General features: G+C 40.4%; 1 long non-coding RNA gene across 7 annotated transcripts in view; it reads right to left on the reverse strand.

The window, feature by feature from the left end:
* The window catches only part of LOC124236012 (uncharacterized), a 52633-nt gene extending 48081 nt beyond the window's left edge, over positions 1-4552 (reverse strand). For all 7 annotated transcript variants that reach the window (XR_006887625.1, XR_006887623.1, XR_006887621.1 and 4 more), the window contains exon 1: positions 4428-4552. This is a non-coding gene — a long non-coding RNA (uncharacterized LOC124236012). The remainder of the gene's footprint in view (positions 1-4427) is intronic.
* Between the last annotated feature and the right edge of the window lie 1448 nt (positions 4553-6000).

Here is a 6000-nt window from a genome sequence, read left to right on the forward strand (position 1 = left end):
TGAAGCCTGTCTGTTTAACTTACGACAAATTAACATTTTTACATCATGAAGTCATACAGAATGATGGATCTCCCCATCACTTGAATCTTCTTTAATATCCCTTAATAAAATTTGGGGGTTATCATAAAGTTTCCACACACTTCTTGGTAGCATTACTACTAGGCATGACGTGATTTTTGTTGCTAGTTTAATATAATCTTTTTCCCCCATCATATCTTCCAACTATTGTTTTGCTGCTTATATATGGCAAAGTTATTAATTTTAGTATATTTTACTTATACAAACATAATTTATATTTTATGGGAATCAGCTTTTAAAATCATAAGTGTGCATGTGTTGAGTTTTATCAATTATATTTTATTTTGTGTGTGTGAGGAAGATTGGCCCTGAGCTAACAACTGTGCCAATCTTCCTCTGTTTTATGTGGGATGCCACCACAGTGTGGCTTGACGAGCCGTGCTAGGTCCATGCCTGGGATCCAGACACGTGAACCCCAGGCCATGGAAGCAGAAAGTGCAAATTTAATCACTATGCCATCAGGCCGGCCCTATCAATTATATTTTAGCATCAGTTGATATTATCAAGTTGTTTGGGGCTCTCATGGCATGACCAATCAGAAAAATTTCCTCATGTAAAACTGTCCTTAAATTCTTTATATGAATCCCAGTTTTGAATTTAGCCTTCACGATTTTAAATTTTGCATCCATATCATGCAGCATGTGCATTTATAATTTTCCTATTTGTGCTATCAATGAGAAATTTTAAGATCAGAATTAAGCCAGCTTTACAAAATTTTTTCAGCATAGAAATGAGCTCTTCATCAAAAGTTTATAATAACTCAACAGAAATTTGTCTGGCCCTGGGATAAATTTTAGAATAAATTCTTTAATATTTTTATATTTCTTCCATGTACATTGACTTGTTTCACGTTTTTATTCTTAAATCAATTTTGAATTTGCCCAGGAAAACATCTTTTCATTGCAATTTTCCATTTTTTCCATAGTATTTATTCCCATAATTTTAAAATCTACTCCAAATCTATGTTTATAGCTGCTTATTTTTCTAAATTTCTATTTTTTTCTTAAGTTTTCCAGAAATTCAATGAGAAAAGCAGCTCTTAGATTTACTAGTCAGTTACACTAGAGGGTTCTCTCTTTTCTAAATCAGAATTTCTGGTTCAATTATAATTTCTTTTCCATGTTTGACTTGCACTCTTCTTGCTCCCTTACCTGTTTTCTTGAGATAAGTATGTCATCCACTTATTTTTATTCTTTCCTTAAAAAAGTGAATCATTCGTTGTTATCACTTGCCTCTGAGTATAACTTAAACTACATTTCATGTTGTTAATATAAGTATTTTCTTTTTATTATTTTCTAAATAAACTATTAAGAAAACGGGTTTGAGTTTTAGAGAGGTTTGGGGATTATATTGTTTTATTTCTTAAGTGATTAGATAGATATTTTTGTTTAATTTTTATTTTTCGTTTCAATTTTAAAGCATCGGAGTTAGAGAACATGGGTTGTACAGTTTCTACAATAAATTTGGAATCTGTTGATATTTTCTTTGTGGCACTATGTCTTTTAATCACTTCTGACAAAGGTTGATAAAGATTGTTAAAAACATTACACAACTTTACCATTTTCTCCTTGTTATTTTTTTCGTTTTTTTTTTTTTTTTTTTTTTTTGAGGAAGATTAGCCCTGAGCTAACTGCCACCAATCTTCCTCTTTTTGCCGAGGAAGACTAGCCCTGAGCTAACACCCATGACAATCTTCCTCTACTTTATATGTGGGACGCCTACCACAGCATGGCTTGACAAGCAGTGCCATGTCCGCACCCAGGATCTGAACCAGCAAACCCCGGGCCACCGAAGCAGAACCTGCACACTTAACTGCTGTGCCACCGGGCTGGCCCATTCTTGTACTTTAAACAATGTTCGATTGACACGTATTTCGTTTGGCTGTTGAGTGCGTGACGGGGGTGTGGTGGTGAAGCCTCAGGCTCTGGGTTCAATTCTTCGTCTGTCCCTGATCAGTTGTGAGATTCTCTAACCCTCAGCTACCCTTCCTCCGAAATCGAGGTGATAACAACACATACCTCAAAGCACTTCCCAGAAATAATTCCTGACAAATGCCAGGTATTGTAACCGGGACATCGCACACACTCAAAAAGCACGTATATTCTAGAATATACAACTTATCGATATAAAATGACTCCTTGTTTTCCACTTAATTCTTTTTGCCTTGAAGATCACTTTTTTATTTTGAAATTAACATGTTCTCCCAGCTTTCCTTGAATCTATGTTGCTTATCTAGTCTTATTTTATTTACTTTATTTTCAATCTCACCACATATAATTTTGGGTGTATTCCTTGTTAGAATATAACTCGCTGATTTTTAAACACAATTTAAAAGCTTTCGTAAAAGAGCTTAAATCATTTCTATTCATTGCCTTGACTCACCGTCATCTCTTGTCTATTATATCACTTTGTGCGTTTGGGCTGTAAGGTTTTCATGCTGTATCTCTTTCCTCTCATTTGCTTTTATGGGCTATATTTTTTAATCTCCTCTAGAGTTGTAAACTTTGTATTCATCATTTTAAAAATTCTACCAGAGGCTGCCTTTAACTTTTACTTTTCCTGGGTTTTGTTTTCCTATTGAGGTGAATTCACAAAACATAAAATTAACCATTTTAAAGTGAACAATGCAGTGGCATTTAGTGCATTTGAAACATTGTCCAACCATCACCTCTATTCCTTTAAGTTTTATAGAGGATTTTCACTTTATTAATCTAATTATCAAAGGTTGCATTTTCCTGAGTAAGATGAGAACTACCTCAGGCTACTTCTCTCTCCAGTGTTTCTCTCACATAGTTGGGGTTTGCAACCCATTCATAAAAATTAATAGTGGGTAGGATTCACTTTTTATAGGATTAAACTCCATAACCTCTCTCTCGAATTATGTTTGCTATTAGTATACAATTTAGAATCTTGGAAATTTGTATTCAATTTCTTCATGTTATGGGTGTTATGGGTGGAATTGTGCCCACCCCAGAATTCATATGTTGAAATCCTAACCCCAAGTACCTCAGAATGCAACTGTTTCTGGAGATAAGATCTCTCAAAAGGTTGTTAAGATAAAATGAGGTCATGAGGTGGACCCGAATCCAATGTAATTGATATTCTTACTAGAAGATGAAATTTGGACACAGACATGTCCAGAGGAAAGACCATATGAAGACACATGAAGAAGGTTCAGCAAGCCAAAGAGAGAGGCCTGAGAAGACCCCCAACTCTGCCGACATCTTCCTCTCGGGTTCTCAGCCCCTCGAACAGTAGGACCAGAAATATCTGTTTAAGCCACTCAGTCTACGGTACTTGGTTATGGCAGCCTTAGCAAACTAACACACGTAAATAATCACCTTTCCACCTCAGGATCTCAATACACTATTGCCACTCCATCAAGACCAGCACCACCATCATACACACACACGCACACACATGAGCACAGACACACACAAGCGCGCACACACAAACACTTTCTCTAGTTAATTCCCACTCATTAAAAGACCCCCCTTCTGACCACCTCCACCGGTCTGTTTTAGACCTCCTTTCATTGCACTCTGCACGTTAGCTTCCTATCCCTTCATACAATTGTACTTATCTAGCTGTTTGTGTGACAATAGTTTGCTCCATATTCTCAGGACCTCGCTCATAGTTTAGCCCGTTAGGTGCCACCAACAATTTACCAAATAATCGAATTAAGCACTGAATAAATAAAGGACATTCTGATTTTGCTACCTGCACTGTTTTCACTAGAACACACCACTTTCATAGTCAGCCCAAATGGTTTTCATTTTCACAGAATAGATTAATTTTCCTCTTTGCTTTGTTTTGGCCCTTCGCCTCTATCTTGAAATGGCTTGCTAATGCCGATTATTTCAACAATGCCCGCAAAAACCTGGCTTGCAGGCAGCAAGTGCGGTTTAAGGAAGGCTGAATTTTTTTTCCTATCGCTCAGACAAATAAAGACAAAACCCGCATATCATGAAGGTAAATATCCCTTGCTGGAGCCCCAAGCCCCAAATCTCTATCCGGCCACCACGATTTGCTTAAAATAAGTGAATCCAGCTGGGAAGGATTAATAGGTATTTTTACATATATACAAACCTAGATATTTCATAAAAACATATCCCACATAGCCCCCATCTTCAGATCCCGTAGATAATTAAAAGCACACCAATGCACTGCGCTGAATTTGCTGCCACTAATTTGCAGGGGAGAAAATAATTATTCTGACAATTAGACCCAGAGCAGCGTGCTCCTTGTCAGAGGAGGCCAAAGATCCTTGCACGTGCGTCTGCATCACCTTTTAACAGCTTAATTAATTTGCACACTGATAAAATCTCCAAGCTGGTCTAGGAACCCACCTGTTAATAAAATGATGAATGAGATTCATGGGATTCTTTTATCCTGGGGGTTTCATACCCGGCTTCATTTGCATATTAGAAACCCTTTACGTCTCTTCCCCAGGAGCCGCTGGCTTCCAACAGCCATTCACAGCGCACAGCTATTGCTCTAAATTCAATTACTCTTATTAGCATAAACCCCATGTGATTCCACCTGGCATCGGGTCGTCATTTTTATGTAGACCATTCTCTGCCCTGGAGCAACTGCCCTTCACTAGAGCCGTAGATATTTTTCCATCCCTTATGAAAGACGCACTCCCTTCCAATACAAGAATGAAATCTATCTGAAACCAATAGTGCCTCTCAAAACGGACGCGTGGGGACCTGTCTCCAGCTTTAGGGCTCCTTCCCTCACATTGTGCCTTCCTCCCAGCTCCCTGCTTAGAATCTGCCCTCCTGTCAGTCAGGATTTCTCACAGCTGTCAGGCAGCCAGATAAAACTCTTCACTTTGGCAAGGGTCCTTTAACCCCACACCCCACGGCTCAGCCGAGCAAAACAACAGACCAGCAGGGCGGTTCCATCAGAGGCTGGCTTCAGGCAAGGAAAGGCAGTAACCAGTCACAGCTGTGCATCTTCAGCCCAATAACCTATGCAAAGTGTAAACGAGTTTTGGGGGGCAGGTAAAGGGGGGAGGATGGAATTACTTTTTTCCTCCTTGTTTTCACCCCTCATTCCCCAGCTTCAACTATCGTTTCAAAAATCATATCTAAACACCACTAGTTATGGATTTTACCCCTCCAGGGAAAGAGGAAGGGAGAGATGCAGGTAGGGAGTCATATTTAAGGAACACCAGCTAAGTGCCCGGCAGATTTCGACACCCCACTTAAATTTCACAATCATCACAGTAGTCTGATCATTCTCTGTTGACATGTCAAGAACCGGAAGTCCAGTGATTTGCAGAAAGCTATCCATCGTGCAACAGAAAGAGGGAGAGGGACCCCAGCAAATATCCCAGAGCCCAGTGGCTTTCTCTGCTCCTCTGAGCACCTTTTTCCCTCCTCTCTCCCCGCTGATTTCCAGGATCAGCAGACCCAGGCAAGCAAAGGCTGCACTTGGGCAGCCTCGAAATTCTGACCAAGGCGCCAGCAGGGGAATAAAAGATACAAAGCGAGCCGGTGGCCTTTGTAATAACTATTTCTGCTAGGAAACCGCTTCTTGCCTCACTAGTGTTTCTCTGAGGCTGATTGATACTCTTGGAGCGGGAAACCCATGAGAAAGTCCCTTTCCTTCTCAAAATTGAGGGCTTCCAGTGGACTCGGCAAATGTGCCAAGATGCACCCCCCTCTCCCGCCCCCCAGCTTTCCATGGTGAATGCCTGCATGGGGCAGGAAGGAAGGCTGCCAAGCGCTGTTCTCAGCAAAACGCTCCCCAGGCAGCCACCAGGTTCCCATGTCACTGCCGGGCTCCTCAGTGCTCTCTGAAGGCTGTGGGCCGTGATGAATATGTGAGAAAAACAAACATTTGTCCCAGGGTTTGGGAAAGAAAGGAAGGGAAGCTTGGAGAGAGACTCCCTCAGGCAGGCCTGGGAAACCC

The sequence above is a fragment of the Equus quagga genome, chromosome 2 (assembly GCF_021613505.1).
Source record: "Equus quagga isolate Etosha38 chromosome 2, UCLA_HA_Equagga_1.0, whole genome shotgun sequence".
NCBI classification, from domain to species: Eukaryota; Metazoa; Chordata; class Mammalia; order Perissodactyla; family Equidae; genus Equus; species Equus quagga.